The following is a 21,244-nucleotide window of genomic DNA, read 5'->3' as shown; positions in this document are numbered from 1 at the left end:
ACAGACTGTAAATGTAACGTAATCTACACCACTTTGATAGAAACAGGCCAATGGTCCTTGGAACACAGCATTATTTTGAACTAAGCAAAACACACACAAACTATATCCGAAGTCCACGAGACTCAGAGCCATAGCCACGGGTTCACAGGTAGATTCCATGTTTCTTGACTTCCGGAAGGCGTTCGATACAGTTCCCCACAGTCGTTTAATGAACAAAGTAAGAGCATAAGGACTATCAGACCAATTGTGTGTTTGGATTGAAGAGCTCCTAGATAACAGAACACAGCATGTCGTTCTCAATGGAGAGAAGTCTTCCGAAGTAAGAGTGATTTCAGGTTTGCCGCAGGGGAGTGTCATAGGACCGTTGCTATTCACAATATACATAAATGACCTTGTGGATGACATCGGAAGTTCACTGAGGCTTTCTGCAGATGATGCTGAGGTGTATCGAGAGGTTGTAACAATGGAAAATTGTACTGAAATGCAGGGGGATCTGCAGCGAATTGACGTTAGGTGCAGGGAATGGCAATTGAATCTCAATGTAGACAAGTGTAATGTGCTGCGCATACATAGAAAGAAAGTGTCCTTATCATTTAGCTACAAAACAGCAGGTCAGCAACTGGAAGCAGTTAATTCCATAAATTATCTCGGAGTAAGCATTAGGAGTGATTTAAAATGGAATGATCATATAAAGTTGATCGTCGGTAAAGCAGATTCCAGACTGAGATTCATTGGAAGAATCCTAAGGAAATGCAATCCGAAAACAAAGGAAGTAGGTTACAGTACGATTGTTCGCCCACTGCTTGAATACTGCTCAACAGTGTGGGATCCGTACCAGATAGGGTTGATAGAAGAGATAGAGAAGATCCAACAGAGGAGCAGCGCTTCGTTACAGGATCATTTAGTAATCGCAAAAGCGTTACAGAGATGACAGATAAACTCCAGTGGAAGACTCTGCGGGAGAGACGCTCAGTAGCTCGGTACGGGCTTTTGTTAAAGTTTCGAGAACCTACCTTCACCGAGGAGTCAAGCAGTATATTGCTCCCTCCTACGTATATCTCGCGAAGAGACCATGAGGATAAAATCAGAGAGATTAGAGCCCACACAGAGGCATACCGACAATCCTTCTTTCCACGAACAGTACGAGACTGGAATAGAAGGGAGAACCGATAGGGTACCCTCCACCACACACCGTCAGGTGTCGTGCGGAGTATGGATGTAGAAGTAGAACAAAATCAGTTTATATAAAGTGATCTACTTCTCAATTATAAAAGGTGGATTGGCATAAAGTCATGACTTCACCTGCCTGCTTTGACCAGTAATGCCATCAACATGGTGTACAGTATTTCAAGCACATACAATATGGTGACCACGATATCACTCATTACACCTGCGAACAAACATAAATAGCACGTGAAGTATTTAACTCCATCAATCAAATGAAACTAACAGGACAACCAAATGAAGAGGACAAACTAAATAAAGAACAATAAGAATAATGACATCGCTGCAAAACAAATATTCACCCAAAAATCAAGCACACAAAATCCTCAAACTTAATAAAAAATTTACAAAAATGGAAACTACTGGTATTGTAATTTTCACGTGACCTATATATTTCAAATGAAGACCTCAATACCAGTAACGCATACAGAACTCAAAAACTAAACACAATTTTCACTTTAGCTACACAGCACCAAAAAAAGCCCTCGATACCAGGAACCAACCACTCTAAAACATGGTATTGTAAATTTCGCTTCACCCACAAAGCTCAAGCAAAGCCCTAGATACAACACTTTCACTTACTCTATCTAAACCAAAGTTCTCAGTACAACAAACCAAACCATGTTCACATGACTAATATCAGAAATGTATCCTAAACAATGATGGTACATCATTACCCATGATACCTACCATTAACATTCCAACAATTACCGAACACTAACAAGGAAATCCCGAAAATTCATGAAAACTTTCAGCACCACCAATTTCAATGTACACAAACAACTTCACCCATTGCAACAAACAATGAGCCTCTCATAAATATCTGTATCTTCTTCACAACAGAAGTAAAAAGAAAAATCTTAACTCTGTGACCACAAGAAACACACGGCACTGATATTTCCAAACATCAAAATTAAACCATCAGCTAAAATATGCAAATTCAAAGTAACTCACCAGAAAGCCAGCACAAATTCTTTCAATACCAACATGAAACATTCAATTCATGTCAAACTACTTACTAAAAAATATGAAGCACAGCAGAGAGGCACCCAATACTACAGCACACAATCTAAAAAGACAAAGACTCAAAAACATCAAGGCTCACCATGACATTACGGGAAAAAGGAGATGGGTGTAGCATCAGCTCCTGACCTTATGCAAATAAGCTGACATTAGCCTCAGGTAGGAAATAGTGATGACGCAATGACTGCCAATTGACAAGAAAAGAGGACTAAATTATCATGAATGAAATTTAATTACTGCTGGAACATTTGTTCAGAGTTTGCATGTTTTTGATTCAACCCAAGAAGGCCAGTACTGCCTGCTTTGCACTTAACGTGATCTTTCTCACTCTACTGGTCCACAAACAGAATACTTTTATTCAATCTGTGCTACAGAATTTTCTTTCTAAGCAGCGCAGCTAGATCCAAAAATTGTCCATTCTAACATTGAAATTCTAATACTTACATCGTAAACAATTTATTCCCTAGTGGTACTTACTATTAATAATGAAGAGTGAATTTACTAGACATTTATTTGATTTGCTATTTCAGCATCTTGTTCTGCAAATGCAAATTTCCCATTGTATTTCCAGTTTTGCTGCATCTTTTTCCTGTTTTAAGCGAGCTTCATAGCTGTATACTTCAGTGACTAAAAGTAAAGTTCAACAACTCCATTACTTAAAGGCATGTTGCATTCCGCTTTCCGTCTCTTAGAAATCACAATACCACAAAGCCTATTACTTAGTTACTACAAAAGTTCCAAGCGGCATATACCACCTCGTCGATAACAATAACAAACACAGATCTTTCTGCCCGCCAAAAATTTCGTCTTCAAAGCTAATACTCGCAACGCCTTTAACGGGAGTGTCTCCCGATACTGCGCACTTGGCTGTTTTGTCGTTTGGCTGCCGTAAGTCACGTGACTGTTTCTTCAGTAAGCACTTGGCCGCGAGGACGGTTTTCATGCAGTTGCACCCATGAATACCCAAGGGATTAGTTAAGCATGAAATAATTTCCATCTTATGTTTTAGTCCTTCATGTTCAATAAACAGAATAGTGTAAAAGTTCCGCAGTAGGCCCATATTGAAATTTGCGTAATTGATTTATGTGCGTACAGATACGGTACGCCAAAATATTCTGCCAATTAGTCAGTTCTTTTTGCCGTCTGTGAATCTTAGTTGTTATAACGAAATGTGCGTTAAATATGGAAAATAAATGTGGTTAAAAAGTTAACACAAGGCTATACTGCTCATAAGTGTGCTACCTCGGTTTATTTCGCATTCACATGTAGGGGGACCAAACCGAGAAATATGAAGTATTTTTAATATTTTGGACGACGAAAAGCGGCTTTTAAGTAGCCATAGTATAGTTCCAGCCCTGTTGAAAACCTGCATAAGGAATGCTGTATGGTGAAAAAAGATCATGGCTACACCTGCACAGAGTCATAATTTGTACAACTCTAGAAAACGGCATTAGCTTGCAGCAAAACAAAAAAAAAACTTCCCTAAACATAACAACTTGGCAGCTGAAAAGCTTGAAAGTGTTTACTCTGAGCTTAGATATAATGTAATGGATAATGCTACATGGCCCAAAAATATTGTGATGTATCTTTTTTTTTTTTTTTTTACTCCAGAGAGTCGCCAATATTCCTTGAAATAATCTTTTCTGCGACAAACAGAAAAAAGAATTAAGTGTAAAGGGATCAAATACTGCTCAGAAAGTTACTCCCATAATCACACGCAGTGCCTGTGTCTTAGAACTAAACTTAATGTGTTATCACTCTTTATAGAAGCGAAGCCAATTTTACTGTGTCTGTGTAAACATTGGTTATGAGCACAAGAAGCAGTATAGTATAACTGAATTGAATGCCTAAATTTAATAAGTGCATGGTGCAGAACACCTGCTTCCTTCGGTGGTGTATCTAAATATACCAACCGAAAATCTAGTGTTAAAGAAATTGACTTAAAAAGCTACTGTGTGGACCTAGATTTAGAGTTGGCTGCTTTGGAGTTATTAAATCTTATTATAGTAATTGTTGTCTAGTATACCATTCTCCAGATGGCAACTTTGAAAATTTTCTCATCTAAATAGAATCTTGGCTGTGCTATTTAATGCACTTGAAATCAGAAATTGCACTGGGTGTCCATTTCAATGTACGCTTTTGCAAGGAGAGTTCTAAGGATGAAAATTTATGAATCTATTAACCGTTTATGGACTATCTGTAGCATTTCATTTACCAACCAGAGGTGATGCCTGCCTTGACACTGTTATCTCAAATCTAAATACATGGAACTATGAGATGACTTTAGTTGACCCAATGGCGTATGTCAACAGAGCACTAGTCATGGGACTTAATACAAAGAGAACTAATAATCAATCAGCTGTTTCCTAGCATTCTAATTATGTATTCACAAAAAGGATCATTAACAAGGAAACATTGAACTCTTTTCAAACAGCACTATCTGCAGTAGACTCACAAGTGGGATTACAAGAAATGGCTGTGATTAATGCATTTAAAGAGTTATTTCAGACCATCAAAACCAAATTTGATTATAACTATCCACAGAAGACCAAAAAAAGTCTCAACACAGGTAAACTCTGTGTGTGGCAAAGTATTTTGTCATAACAGACGTGACATTTAAGCACTTTTGAGAATTTCAGCCAGTTTTCTTTTACATAGAAACTAAGACTTGTTGTAGCTTGACACTAAATCCTTGATTTTTGTGCTCAAACACAGTAGTAAAATCATGAAAAATTTCATTTCTTTCTTTGTTGTCTTCTAACTCAAATCCTTTACCAAACACTGATACAGACCAATTATAATGTTTCATTGTGCAATTCAGTTTTATTTACACAATTCGATATCACTGAATTGTAGAATACAGTTTGAATGGCCAAGATAGTGGAATAGCATTATTTTAGTATACCATGATTAACAAAACTCAAAAAATGCATAAGTAAATTTAAATTTTTATTCACCTTCATGGAATCTATCTCTCTCTTTCTATCTCTCTCTCTCTCTCTCACACACACACACACACACACACTCACACACACACACACACACACACACACACACACACACACAAAATTGCCATAATGTACAAGAAGACCTTTATGTGCACATTAACAATATTAGGAATAGGATAGTTTGCTAATCACTGTACAGGCACAATGTAAAGACTGTTACACATTTAGCTTTTGGCCAAAGCCTTTTTCAGATGAGAAAACACAAACAGATTCACACACGCAAGCACACTCCCTGGACACAAGTCCACTATCTGCAGCGGGAGATATTGGTCATGTGTGCTTGCTAGTGTTAATCTTCCATTCGTGAAATCTTCTCGGGTGATCAGCCGAGTAAAGGCGTCGTCTTCTCGCAACGTTTCGAAGGGTTTCGTACCCATCATCTTCAAGCGAAGTGTCGAGATGCTGTGTTGCGCGGTCCTATAAAGGCTCCTGGACCAGTGACTGATTCCGGGCGCCGACCAATCAGGTACCTGCGGAATCGGCCGCCGCGCCAGTGGTGGGGGGTTCGCGGCGCGGACCGGGCGTCGAGTCCCTGCCGGTTCCTAATACGTCTGTGGCCACTGCCGTCTTCGTGCCGGAGCGTTCTCTTCTAATTTTAGTTATTGCGGGATTCCAGGCTGTACTAAGTTGGAAACTAGTGTCTCGATTGATCAGGTTGCTGTTCAACCGAATTTCTACAGCCTCTTTGAAAACTGAATCCCAAAATCCTTTAGCGTCACACAGCTTCTTCGTACCCTCAAAGAGGAAGGTGTGTCCTTCGTTAAGGCTATGTTCCGCTACCGCCGATTTTTCTGTCTGACCAAGGCGTACATTTCTAATGTGTTCCGAGCGCCTCTGCGTGATGCAGCGCTGCGTTTGTCCGATGTATTTCGTACCACATTCACATTCAATACTGTATACGCCCGGAGTCTGCAGTCCTAGGTGGTCGTTGACTGAGCCAAGTATGTCCTTAATTTTACTTGGGGCATGAAAAATTGTCTTGATGTTGTGCTTCTCCAGAATGCGGGCAATCTTGGCTGTTGGCGGTCCCGCGTATGGTAGAAATGCCAGGCATCTGGTCTCATCTTCTTCTTCTGGTGTGTCTACCTTCCTGCTCTTGTGTAGGGCGCGCGAGATTTGCGTCTCATTATAACCGTTGCTGCGGAAGGTCTTCCTTAGGTGTTGTAACTCTGCAGGTAGGCTGTCATCATCACAGATAGACTTGGCCCTGTGCACAAGTGTGTTAAGCACTGAGTTGCGTTGTGCTGGGTGGTGGCAACTCTGTGCATGAAGGTATAAATCCGTATGTGTCTTCTTCCTATACACAGCGTGACCCAAGGTGCCATCAGGGTGCCTCTTGATTAGAATGTAAAGGAAGGGCAAGCTTCCGTTTTCTTCCACCTCCATGGTGAATTGTATGTTGCTGTGTATGCTGTTGAGATGTCGCAGGAAGTCTTGCAGGTTCTCTCTGCCATGTGGCCACACGACAAAAGTGTCATCCACATATCTGTAAAAGGCTTTAGGTTTCAATGGGGCGGTGTCCAGGGCTATGTCTTCAAAGTGCTCCATGTAAAGATTAGCGATGCCTGGAGCTAAGGGGGACCCCATGGCTACACCATCCACTTGTTCATAAAATTTGCCTCCACACTTGAAGTAGGTGTTTGTTAACACATGCCGGAACAGCTTTATTGTGTCCTCACTAAAGCGTGTTTCGAGCAGCGCTAGGGAGTCTTCCAGCGGTACTCGTGTGAAGAGTGAGGTGACGTCAAAGCTGACAAGAAGATCTTCTTTATCCAGGCGAAAGCCTTGTAGTACCTTCACAAACTCCGCCGAGTTCTTGACATGGTGCTCACAGTGACCCACGATCGGTTTGAGCATTTGTGCTAGGTACTTGGCTAAACCATATGTCGGTGAGTTGATGGTGCTCACTATGGGTCGCAATGGAACTCCGTCTTTGTGGATCTTAGGGAGCCCATATAGCTGTGGTTGTGCCGGTGCTCTGGGGTACAGCTTCCTGATGACGTCCTTTTCCAGTCCAGAGTCATTGAGCAAGGCGATGGTCTTGCGAGTCACGGAAGCTGTCGTGTCCTTGTCCAGTTGCTTGTAGGCAGTATCTTGTAGCAGTGAGTTTATCTTCTGCCAATAATCTTCTTTCCTCAGTATCACCGTGGCATTGCCTTTGTCAGCAGCTAGAACGACAGTGTCCTCATCCTCACGTAGGGCCTTAAGAGCCTTCCATTCAGCAGACGTTATGTTGTTCTTGGGCATTTTTGCCTTCTCCAGGACCCTGCACGTCTCTCTCCTAACTTCCTCAGCTGCCGCCCCAAGTAAAATTAAGGACATACTTGGCTCAGTCAAAGACCACCTAGGACTGCAGACTCTGGGCGTATACAGTATTGAATGTGAATGTGGTACGAAATACATCGGACAAACGCAGCGCTGCATCATGCAGAGGCGCTCGGAACACATTAGAAATGTATGCCTTGGTCAGACAGAAAAATCGGCGGTAGCGGAACATAGCCTTAACGAAGGACACACCTTCCTCTTTGAGGGTACGAAGAAGCTGTGTGACGCTAAAGGATTTTGGGATTCAGTTTTCAAAGAGGCTGTAGAAATTCGGTTGAACAGCAACCTGATCAATCGAGACACTGGTTTCCAACTTAGTACAGCCTGGAATCCCGCAATAACTAAAATTAGAAGAGAACGCTCCGGCACGAAGACGGCAGCGGCCACAGACATATTAGGAACCGGCAGGGACTCGACGCCCGGTCCGCGCAGCGAACCCCCCACCACTGGCGCGGCGGCCGATTCCGCAGGTACCTGATTGGTCGGCGCCCGGAATCAGTCACTGGTCCAGGAGCCTTTATAGGACCGCGCAACACAGCATCTCGACACTTCGCTTGAAGATGATGGGTACGAAACCCTTCGAAACGTTGCGAGAAGACGACGCCTTTACTCGGCTGATCACTCGAGAAGATTTCACGAATGGAATACGCCGAGAAAGTCTCAAATCACATTTAGTGTTAATCTGTTTGTGTTTTGTTCTCTGGAGAAGGCTTTGGCCAAAAACTAAATGTGAAACGTTCTTTACATTGTGCCTGTCTGCGACTCGACATGTCACCTTTACAGTGAGTAGCAAACAATTTTTTTCCCCTAATATTGTTGATATTCCAACCTGGAGTTTACTTTTTTTAACACTTCATCACCCCTGACAAAATCCTTCTCTGCTTTGTGGAAAAAAAATCTAGCCTGAGAGTCAATCTTGGCATTCACATTTACTATATTTTCTTGTGAGAAAGAGAAATCTTTATTAAGATTGCCAATGATCTTCTTCAGACCCATGAATACTTGGGCCTTAGTCTCCTGTCCACACTGTGTTCCTTTGCTGAGTGCAACTATAGTTTCACAGTGAGACATCACATCCTGTTCAAATGTGTCAGCAGATTTTTCTGAATTGCCAGAAAGCAAGGCTGACACATATTCATTGTCTGCACTAGAGGGCAAGGAACACTGTTCACTCTCCTGGACAGCACCAGACAGTGATTTGGCACATGCATGTATATGCTTACATATGTTAAAATTTAAAATGTTGTCTAAACAGCTGCATTTATACAAATGCACACTTATGTTGCAGATGCTACACTTAAGTGAACATTTTCTTTTGGTCTCCAGTTGTGAATTTTTTACAACAACATACACTTCACAACCAGTGGTAGAAAACACTTCCCACAACCCTTCACCCCTGCATAAAATAATCCCATTTGTTATCTCTGAGCTATTGTTGTGGCTTGCTTTCACTCTTGATGCCCTAGAGCATTGTTTGTGTTTTGAGAGCTTCACTAAGCCCCCATATATGTTGTCTCTCACTAAACATAACAAAGCATTTAATGACTTGTCCAGCCTTCTGCCCTTTTTTCCCTTCTAGGTAATTCTATTTAATTACTTTATGTAGGGACTCCAAGTAACTGCACCAATCGGTGCCTAAAGTAATACGCCCACTTTTCCACTTGCTAGCAGTACATCTTAAGAAAATACCTGCCAAATTCTGCAGTATCTGGATCATTCAATAAGTCTTCCACCACTTTCTCCAGACAACAACTAAAACATCTATATCCAGTTCAGTCTGAAGTTGCTTTAGTGATCTAAACACTGCTGATTTTTTCTCACTACCTCCAGCAATTCTCCTTAAATTCTGAGACCATTTCCGTTGTATATGCCAAGAACACAGCAACTTGTTTGGCACAGGTTCCATTACTGCTGACCATGCATTATAAATTGCTGGTGCATCATCAGACATAAACACATTGGTCTTTACAGTGCCCACCCTTTCTCTCACACATTTGAAGTAAAAAGACAGTAAGCACATGTCTCCCCTATTTGAAAAACAAAATGTAACTGGCATTCCAGCACCATATCTATCGACAACAACAATAGTAAAAAGTTGAAAATAGTATGCAGTCATGCCATGAGTGCCATCTACACATATTTTATCTTCTCCATACTTTGGAAGTTGTTCAGCCTGAAAGTCTGATATTATAATAAGAATGAAGTCTTCATCTTGAAAACTAGGATCCACTTGTTTTTGCTGCTTGAAATACAGTACTGGGTTGTCACTTTGTCTCATCATTTCTTCAACCCACAATTTCACACTCATTGCATCATTTTCATGCTTCTTCATTGCATAACCTATATCAAAATCCCTTTTTACATTATGCAAAACTTTTTTCTCAAGGAGATGGATTCTCTCCACACTTGCAGCGATTGGTGCATTTTGCACATCTTGTAGAAATCATCTAACAGGAACACCCTGTGACAGCCATCCTGAAAAAAGAAAAAGAAAGATAGGAAATAAAAATGAAGCACACTGATGGACCCTACATGTCTGTTCACACAAATAAATTTAATAATTTCATGTTTCATGTACATAAGTGTCACATTATCCATTTTATCTGCCAACTCTGCCCTTTCGTTCCTATGCAGAAATGTTCTTCCAACATCTTGGGTGTGTCCCATACGTTTTGGAAAAAATTTTAAGCACCATTTGTTGTCTGTTATTGTCACTTGGATGTTGGAGGGACACATACTGCCTATTTTATTTGTGCCCATACTTTTGACACACCTGTTCCTTTAGAACTGAAATTGAAAGAGCAATGGCAGTGGTAATACCAAACACGTTTTTCTAGTCGCTTCTGCTCCGAACAATTCATTACATAACGAACATGGTTTACTTTTTCGTAAGAAATTTTCCACTCTTCGAAGTCTGAAAATAATGTTAAGGCAGTATTTTTAAGTCATGTACTTGTGACCAACAAAATTTACTAAAATGTGACTAACACAATAAATATAAAAAACAAACCTGCAAGACAACCAAATTCTATCTCCTGGCACTCAAAACTAACATCATGGTTCTCTTGAATATGTGTTCTCAGGGTGTCATAGGTGAGAAAGGAGAGAGAGCACTGTGGGCAACTTATGCGCCATTTCCGACTGTTTTCCTTTGACTTCATGCCATGCGCGGTTATTTGATGCCGCTGGGGACACGATTCACTGCCTTTTTCTTTTTTAGACTCATGTATGTCAGGTTCATGAACTTTCCTCATATGGTCATAGAGGTTCTTTTGCATTTTAAACTCTGAACTGCATTCCTGATACTTATAGAGCGTTTCGTGGGAATCACTCATGTTTACCAAAACAAACTAAACAATAACAAAACGGAACAGCAGCAACGAAATAACAAGAAGCAGCAACAAACAACTAAAGCAGTTAAATGGAGCACAAGGCAAACATCAACATGAATGATGTCTTCGAACAGGATGCCTCGTCACTTGAAACCAACTTCCGGTCAGCAAACATCAGAACAGCCAAGTGCGTACTGTCGGGAGGCACTCCCCACCTTCAACTGGATGTGGTAACTTCTGTGAACAACATCAATTCCCGTGTTTTGCTGTCACAATAGTCCTTTATAAGGCGTGCTCTCAGCTATCACTTTGCATTGGTAGTGACCATGCTCCTGTTCTCCTCACTATCTCTTGTGGTCACCAACCCTGTGACACTCCTCACCACAACATCCCTCCTAAACTTGTCCATGATTACTCCCATGCCAACTGGGATGCCTACCGGCACTCCATTCACACCCAGGTTGACAGCCCCAACCTTACCCTCCAATCTCCTGATGACATCTCTCACACTAATGACTTCCTGCAGCAGACCTTGTCTGATGCTGTCGCCACCCATATCCACATCAAAGCCATCCACCCTCACCATTCCGCCCTGCCTCCACAGGCCGTCCTTCTCCTTCGAGAGTCCTGCTGCCTCTACTGCTCTTTTCTCCGCACTCGTGACCGGGACACACTTATCTGCCACTGGCAATTACAACACATCCGCAACCTGCTTACTGCGAAGAAAGGCTGTGCCTGGCGCCAGACATGTACACAACTCAACACCACGCTCCCCATAAACTCTTCCAAGTATTGGTCTGCTTTCCACCGCCTTACTGGGAACTGCCCCACCCCCCAGTACCCTCTCCTCCTTGATGATCGCCCGTTTCCTGACAACATCAGTAAGGCGAACAACTTTGCCTCTCACCTCTCCGACGTTTCTTCCATCCCAGATGATCCCCACTTTGATTATTCCCTCTTCCCTGACATCATGGACTGTACGAATACTTCTGTTCCTCCCCTTGCTCCTAGCTTCCAGTACTTGGGCCACCATCTAAACTTAATATTCCCATCACTCCACAGAACATCAGACTCACACTCCACACTAAATGCAACACTGCTCCTGGCCCCGACTGCATTACCTGCTGCCACCTCAAACACTGCCCTCCCTCCTTCCTTTCAGTCCTTGCCACCCTCTACAATGTCATCCTTGCCACTGGCTTCTATCCCGACCTGTGGGAAACCTCCCATATCCTGATGTTCTCCAAACCCAATAAGCCTCCATCTGATGCCTCTTCCTATCGTCCTATCTGTCTCACATCGGTGTTCAGCAAGGTCTTGGAATCCATCCTTACCCGGCGCATCCATCACCACCTCCACCAAAACCACCTCGTCCCCTACACCCAATGTGGCTTTCGACCTTCCTTCTCTGCCAATGACCAACTCCTCCGCCTCACTCATCTCCTCTCCCTCCAGCTTAACTCCCGTCGCTCCACCATTTTTGTCTCCCTTGACCTCGAAAAGGCCTACGACCGTGTCTGGCATCCCGGTCTCTTGTTTAAACTCCAAACCTACGCCCTTCCTGTCAACTATATCCATCTGATGGCCTCCTTCCTCTCGCGCCGTCCCTCCTATGTTACCATCCATAATGCCAATTCCCACACCTTCTACCCCTCTGCAGGCATGCCCCAGGACTCTCCCCTCTCCTCTACCTCCTGTACATGGCAGATATGTCCCAACCCCCCCCCCCTCCAGTACACCTCTTGCAATATGCCGATGACGATGACACCACATTCCTCGCCCTCGCTCCTACCCCCCAACACTCCCAATGCCTTCTCCAGAATCACTTTGACCTTTTTGCCGCATGGTGTAACCAGTGGCTCCTGAAAATCAATCCTTCCAAGACCCAGGCAATCATCGTAGATCATATCACTTGCACCTTCCAGCTTTCTCCCTTACCGTCTGCGCCCGTCCTGTCTGCCTCACCCCCACCCTCACCTACCTTGGCCTCACCATTGACCGTCACCTCACCTGGATCCCTCATCTCTATCCACAACCGCTTCCGACGCCTCAAACACCTCTCTGGCCGGACATAGGGGTTGCACCCCTGTACCATCCTCCACACCTACAAATCCTTGATTCGTCCCATCCTCTGTTATGCCAGTCATGCCTGGCTATCTGCCTCCCCAAATTCTATAAGTCCCTCCAGATCCTAGAGCGTCATGCACTCCACCTCGCCTTCCGTATACGCCTCCTGTCCTCCATGCGGATCCTCTATGACCCCATTCCTTTCCCCCATCTTCTCCTATTCCTCGCACATATCCGCATACTCTATACCTCCCGCCACCTTGATCCCCCTCACCCCCTGGTTGCTCCTCTCCTCTCCCATCCCCGCCCCCTGCCACATCTTCACTGTTGTGTCCCCCCTACCCTCCTTCTCTACACCCTTCATCTACTTTCCCAAGGTGGCTTCCATCAACTCCCCCTCCTCGATTATGCCCTCTCTCCCTCCATTTATCCTTCCTATCAACTCTGATCCTCACCCCCCACCTTTCCTCTGTCCTTTTCCTGGGTTCCCTCTCCCCCCCTTCCATCCCCTTTTTTCCCCACCTACCCTCTCTTTGACCCCCCCTTCTCTCCCCTGAGTCCTTTTGCATCTCCCTCCTCTGCCTTTTCCCATTCCCTCTCACGTCTGCCCTGCCCTTCCCCCCCCCCTTATATGAGTCCTCTCCCTCCTTCGGTCCCCCCCCCTTATGAGTCCTCTCCCTCCTTCGGTTCCCCCCCCTTTAGTTTTTCTTCTCTACCCTCTTTGTTTTCCCCCGGTTCCACCCCCCCCCCCATCTTGCCATGGCTATGGTGTGTCGTCTTTGTGCCAACATTTTAGTGCAATGTTTACAGTGAGTGTTCAGTGTTGTGTGTCTTTTCCGAAGTGTTGCAAACGGACATCATACTGTCGCTGGGTGTAATTTTTATATCTCTTGCAAACAGAAATCAGACTGTCGCCATGATTTTAATTGTCTGTCTTCTATGTTACCTGTCTGCTCCCTATGTATATTTTATTAGCATTACCAACCCTTTGTTTTATGTTTTATTTTTCCACAATTTTCCGCCGTTTTACACTTTACGTCATTGTTTTACCGCCTGCTTCTATTGTTCCTTATCTGCTTCTTATGTTTTAAAAAGTCTGTAGGTTGGAGAGCAGCATACTAAGCTGCTGCCACCCACCCCCTAAGGGGGGAATCGAAATTCAATACAGGAAAAGAAAAGCTATCACTTTGCAACGTCAAGTCAATACAGATTGCTTGAAATAAGCTTCTGTTACCAGAATTAAATGTAGAAATAGGCCTATGGTCCGAATGTGAATAATCTCAATTAACGTGACATAGTAACCCATAGCATAGTCATAGTTACTGATTAGAGTCTTATGAATTATTTATTAAATGAATGGTAGAGTGATTTATAGCATAACACGTATTACGTCTTCAGGACAATGTCTCTAAAGGTATTTTTTTTTTTTTTTTTTTACATGTTAACTACATCTTGGATGTCATCAGATCGCCGGGAAAGCATGAAGAATTACATATTAACTACAGCTTACCAATGTAACTACCACTCAGACATTTCAATACTTAATACTATGGACTTGTCTTTACAGCCATGCCAGCAGCAGCAAATGTGGTAAAAGACTTGTAGTGGAACGCCACTTGAATTTTTGCAGTTTGTGTACGATATATGTACTAACATGCATCAAAATGTAGCTCGGATACTTGTTCAGTGTCTAACATACGTTTTTGGGCATCACCCAGTAGTTTTATTTTTTATTATGTAAAATACGTTAAATATGAGAAAATTCATTTAAATATGGCGTAAACGAAATGTTTGGCAATGCTGTGCTTCTCTCTGTTACCACAACCTTTATTTGTCACTCACTGAGTTCCACAAGTGTCAACAAAATTATCACTTTTCAACCTAATGCACATCTCAGACTATGCTACAGATAATCTTGTTACTCCAACCAAGCTTCCTAGGGAAAGGGCGGGGGGAGAGGAGTGGGGCCAAAATCCAATATAGTACCACAGCTCAGATATATGCTCTTACCCAGTCTGTGTTACCGATATGCTTAAAATTTGATCTTTGTTCTTCTGTAAACTAAGCAGTATATGCGAATCACATCTTCCTATACGTAATTTCTAAAAATTGAGTTTATTTTTATGTGATATTTTGGATTATTAATAGATCTAAGCAATACTGAGATCTCCCAATTGTAAAATTGTTATAGATGCAAGTCACTGATTATCAGAATGTATCAGGTACAGTTAAATGTGGAACAAAACATTTGATATAAATTGTGAAGCTTTAGGTTACTTTTAACTAATATTTTTTAATGCAGTAGACATTCACAATTTTCTTCTGTATTTTAGTACATATACTACACAAGGAACCAAGTGATGCATGTTGGAAGGTACCTTGTGCCACGACAAATCATTTCCTTTCCTGTTCCACTCCCAGATAGAGTGAGGGGTGAAAAGCCATCTATATGCCTCCATACCAGCCCTAATTACTCATATCTTCAAAATTTTCTCAATAGTGTTTCACAAAAAGAACATTGTCTTCCCTCCAGGGGTTATCATATGAGTTTGCCAAGCATCTTCATAATACTCACATGTTGTTTGAACTTACTGGTAACCCATCTAGCCTCTGAGTTGCTTCAGTGTGTTAGTTTAATCTTACCTGGTGGCGATCTGAAACACTTGAACAGTATTCATGAATGGGTCACACTAGTGTTCTACACAGGTGGTCTAAGTGATCTTCCCCTCATTACCAATCTTTCAAAATATATTCATCTTCCAAAAGGAATGAACTAATGGTTCTGAAAGACAGAAATAATTTTTTTTATTCAAGTGCTGTTTTTTTCCCATACACCATACAACTAGCAGATGCATCCTTGAGTTGAAATATTATGCTTAATTATAATTAATTATAGAAGGAGAGGCTAATGAAATAATTTTTTAATTTGTATTTTTTTAATACTCCAGTATTCTACCTGGTGTCTAGGAGCAATCTGTTAAACACTTTTGTATCAAAATGTAAAACCCAATTGTGAATCATAGGCAGGGATGCATAGTCTACATGGACATTTACTTCCAGTATTTTGCAAGTTCATTTCACTGAACATAGTAAATTTACATCTGCTATTAACAACAAAACAAATACTATTAGGGAGAAAATATATTGACATGTAATTGTAACACTCCCAAGGACTCCGAAGAGATTTCTTTAAGATGATGAACTAGTGGTTTTACTCACATGAATAAAAAGTTCAGTTAACCCACCACATCAAATTTGCATAAAATCCCAAGCTCTCCACAACAGCCCCCATCACCATCGAGGAGGGACAAAGTCTGTCTGTCATTAAACTGGTGAAGCTCACATTTTTATGCCCAGTGGCCAGCACCTTATTGGCTAACATGCACCATGATGATCTCATGGAGATGGCATATGCTAGAGTGACATTCTCTATATTGATTGGTTACATTTGTGATGCTATCCAGCATAGCTTGCAGCACCATCACTCATATCAGATGATGAATCTCTTACAGAATAGGTACCCAAATATATGAGTGGTTTGAAGACTTCTTAAGTAATAGAACCTAGTATATTGTCTGCTATGGCAAGTATTCATCAAAGACACAGGTATTGTCAGGAGTGACCCAGGGAAGTGTTATAAGAGTGCTATTATTCTCTGTATTTTTAAATGATCTGGCAGATAGGGTGAGCAGCAATCTCATGTGGTGTATGGGAAGGAGTGACCTTAGGAGGGTACAAGATGATTTAGACAAAGTTTCTACATGGTGTGATGAATGGCAGCTAGCTCTAATGTAAAAAAAGTGTATGTAATGCAGATCAGTAGGAAAAATAGTTGTGTAATGTTCGTGATACAGCATTACAGTTATGTTGTTTAAATATCTAGGCATAATGTAGCAAAGAAATATGAAATAGGACAGGGTTGTAGTCATAAGGTATTAATGGTCGACTTATGGTTTATTGTGAGAGTCTTGGAAAAGTGTGGTTCATCTGTAAAGGACTTTGCACATAGGGCACTAGCGTGGCACATACTAGAGTACTGCTAGAGTGTTTAGGATCCCCACCAGGATTAAAGGAAGTCATTGAAACATTTGAGAGGTGGGCTGCCAGATTTGTTACTGGTAGGTTTGAACAATGTGCAAGTATTATAGAGATGCTTTGGGATCTCAAATGGGAATCCCTGGAGGGAAAGTGATGTTATTTTCAAGGAACACTATTGATAAAATTTAGAGAACTGGGGTTTGAAGCTGACTGGAGAACGATTTTACTGCCACTAATGTACATTTCACATAAGGACCACAAAGATAAGATGAGAGACATTAGGGCTCATACAGAAGATTGTAGATAGTCATTTTTCCCTCGCCCTATAACTGGAACAGGAAAGGAAATAAATGAAATCTTCTTAGTTCTCAAGCCAAGGAAAGAAAATGATTAGTACTGGTACAGGACACACTCTTCCGCACACCATATGGTGGCTTGTGGAGTGTGTGTGTAGATATAAAACTATGTAAAGTTTTCCTTTGTAATTTTTCTTTCCAAGTGCATGTTTACATGCATTGCTTTAGTTATACTACCTCATTTGAAATTCTGTAAAAATGTTATGTTCTATATTCATATATATTAACTTATGTGTGACATTTGATCTGTTCTTTTATCTAGCTAAGACTAAAAAATAGCAAATAAATAAATAAATTGCTAGGTGTGTTACTATGTCTCTTGATGTTGTGACCATACAGTCTAATTTCAACTCCTTCCCTAATGACAGACACCCAACAGTTGGAATTGTTGGCTTGAATCCTCGTCTGTACAAACAATTTTGTGTTTGTTCATCAGACTGTTTTCAGTGTTTCTGTACTTAAGGTGGCAATATTCAACACAGCAATTATCAATAGTCTGTATAGAGTGCCCTACATAACAGATGTCATACTTGTAAGAAATATTATAAATCTACAGTACTCTAACACTGAGAGAGTTTTTGACAGATCATATTTCTTTAATTTTCCTGGTTATCCAGAAGACCAGTCTGATTCCTTGGCTAGTTTAGACCAAAGAGTGGAAGTAATTCTACATGCTGGACCATATGGATCAGTTGAATGGTATCGTTTCTTGGTTTCCTTGACACATTTGACCTAATTACACAGGCAGAATATGCATTGGGGTGGGGATGGAGGTGGGTTATATTTTGTGTGACTAATACAAAAGTGAGCAGGCATGGGTAAGGAAATAACTAAAATAAAGGGTTGAGGTTGAGGGTTGGGGTGATGACGTGTTCAAAGCCATAGGAGATTATATCACAACATTAAGATAAGACTGTGGACCACATGTCCTAACTCATAACTGCAATTTGTATAGCAATGTACTACCCAAATTAATAGCAACCCCACTTTCATCTCGTAATTTGTTAGATAGCCAATACATGTATTACATAATATCTCAAAGAATGCAAACATTGTAAACAGGAACAGTAAAATGGTGTCTTGCTGGCATGTGGCTCCACAATCAAAGGCCCCATTCCCTTCTGCCCTTGTTTCATATGTCTCCCTGCCTCAACACCTACCGCCCTCCCCCCCCCCCCCCCACTGTCTTCCTCCCACAGCTTTAGTCTAATTTCTATTTACGACTTCCTTTGATCATGCATGGTCACTTTCCAGTTAATCTTGCACAAACAACTCCACCTTGCTACATGGCGTAGTCATGCGGTCTGAGGCGTCTTGCCACAGTGCACACAGGTCGCACCATGACAGGTTCAAGTCCTGCCTCGGGCATGGGTGTGTGTGTTGTCCTTAGCATAAATTAGGTTAAGTTAGATTAAATAGTGTGTAAGCCTAGGGACTGATGATCTCAGCAGTTTGGTCCCATAGGAACTTACCACGAAAACTCCTTTTTTCCTTGCTCCCCTCCCCTCACTTTGTCAACCCACAAGTAATTGTTGTAAAAATAAACTGATGTGTTTTTTTAACCAGGGTGAATGATGTGTGTTTAATGGATAGAGTAGATGATTTCTCATTGTATATGGCAAACAGTACTGTAATTTTACTGCTATTCATAGTGTATTCAAATGCATGTCATTTTCCTATGTTCAATGTTGGAGTACAAGATCTCTTCCAAGGCCTGGTGAACTCAATTGCTGCTCTTCATTACTTTTTTGGTGTTTCTAAATTGTAAGATATTTTATTGTACTGTGACTTTGTTAGTGCACAGCATTATAAGTCAACAAAGATAAATTTTCCTAGTACCCTCTGCTCCTCCACCAGCGTCCTACCCATTCTGGTGCATATTCATCCATGCTTCTTCCTATCCTGACTTACTCATTGTTTGTAAATAACATTATATGGAATACATTACACGCTGATGTACATACAGCTGTGATAATTCAATAACATGTTTGTGCACTAAGAAGAAATTTCACTTTCACCTTATTACGGGTTTTTGCAATACCTAATAGACTTACAGTAGGTCTCCCCTCCATATTTTAAGTTTTCCAACGGTAGAAATTGCTGGCTGTCATTTATATTATTTTGTACTCTTCCCTTCTGTGCCCGTCTTGTCCTCCCTTCCTTCCCTTCCATCGCATGATCCCTTGCTCATACCACACGTATTAATGATGAACATTTGTTTGAATGTGATGTTTCGCACTTTCATGATTCTTAGTTTTCATAATGGAAAAAATCCTTTACCGTGGTTTACAGTTATTTTATGGTTTTCTAGTTGATTTTGTTAACAACTGTCCATCATAATTTGACATACATCCACTATTAAGAAATCTAAAAATATTAAGTGTCCTTGTTTGTACAGCTATGAACTGATTATTTTTGTATACAGTAACCCTATGTCATTCACAGACAACAATTTTAAGCATCAATACAGCACTAGGAATAAGACAAACTTCATGCTTCCTACTCAAAGGTTATAGTTATATGCACAAACCCCAGAATATATGGGCATGAAAATCTACAACATACTAAAAAGAAAATGAGTACACAGTATGGAGCTAGGGCAACTGAAACTAAAGCTGCACAAGTAGTTAGTGAAGAAATGTTATTACTCCATAGAAGAATTTATGAATGATGATGTGGAAGTCTGAGCAAGGAAACATCACCTGTAATTTAAGCTTAGCAGTTTTGTGTCAAATAAACACTTGTGAAAATAATCTCACAACTTAAATGCTGTTGTTATATATTACTTTGTAATACATGTAAACTGAAGGGTTGATATATTGTTTTTGTAATACTGTATATACAGACTGTAATTCCAATGTAAATGTAATCTTGACGAGTCCCCACTACATCAGATCTGTGATTTGACTTTGTATGTTATGGGATAATAAAAATTCTGATTCTGATTCTGACAAGAGCCCAGCACTCCTATAGTCATGCTACGTAATGGTATGTCATGATAGCTAATTTTGTAATGGCATAACATTGTCATCTGATCACCAGTGTTACAATAGATAGTAGTTGACATGATATTCAGAAGTAAAGTTTTTCCACAATATGCAGAATTGTTTGTTAATGAACCCATATGTTTGCTCTTCATATGCCATACATAATATTTGCTTGTATGGCAGATGTGACGTTTTTGACATATATTATGAAGATGGCCATTGCCTAAAACCATTAATAAGAAAATGTAATTGACAAATGTTCTCTTGTTATTAGTGACTTAAAGTGGTTATAGGAACATGTTCGGTTACTAGTATAATTGTTATGTGCCTCTTGCATTACTTCAGTTTGAAAATTTAACCAAACAGGGCATAGAAACTCCAATAACTTATCAGTATAATTAAATATCTTGCATCTCAAAAGAACTTCTCTTTTCCAGTTACAATATTTACCTGTCATTTACCTATCATTGCTTGTTTAACATTTAGTCACATATCTACACCAGTGCAGGTGATTCACCCATTAAAATTTTACATTACATCCATTTCCTTGTGTGTTTATTTAAAAAAAGAAATAATAATAATAATAATAATAATAATAATAATAATTTTATTGTCATTCGGCCATTACAGCAATAGACAACGTCAGATACATACTAAAATACAATTAATAGTTTGAAAGAAACAACAGGTTTCTTGTTAACATTATAGTATTATATTACAGTTGATAAATTCTCTTATGTCATAGAATGGGTGGAGGACTAGCCAGTCATGAATTGTTTGTTTGAATAATAGTTCAGGTAATTCTTGAACAGACTGAGGAAGATTATTAAATAATTTTTACCCCATGATTTCGTAGCTGTTGAGTGACTTTGACAATCTGTGGT

The sequence above is a fragment of the Schistocerca nitens genome, chromosome 11 (genome assembly GCF_023898315.1).
Source record: "Schistocerca nitens isolate TAMUIC-IGC-003100 chromosome 11, iqSchNite1.1, whole genome shotgun sequence".
Lineage (NCBI taxonomy): Eukaryota > Metazoa > Arthropoda > Insecta > Orthoptera > Acrididae > Schistocerca > Schistocerca nitens.
The sequence above is the reverse complement of the archived record's forward strand: the minus strand, read 5'-3'. Positions refer to the sequence as shown.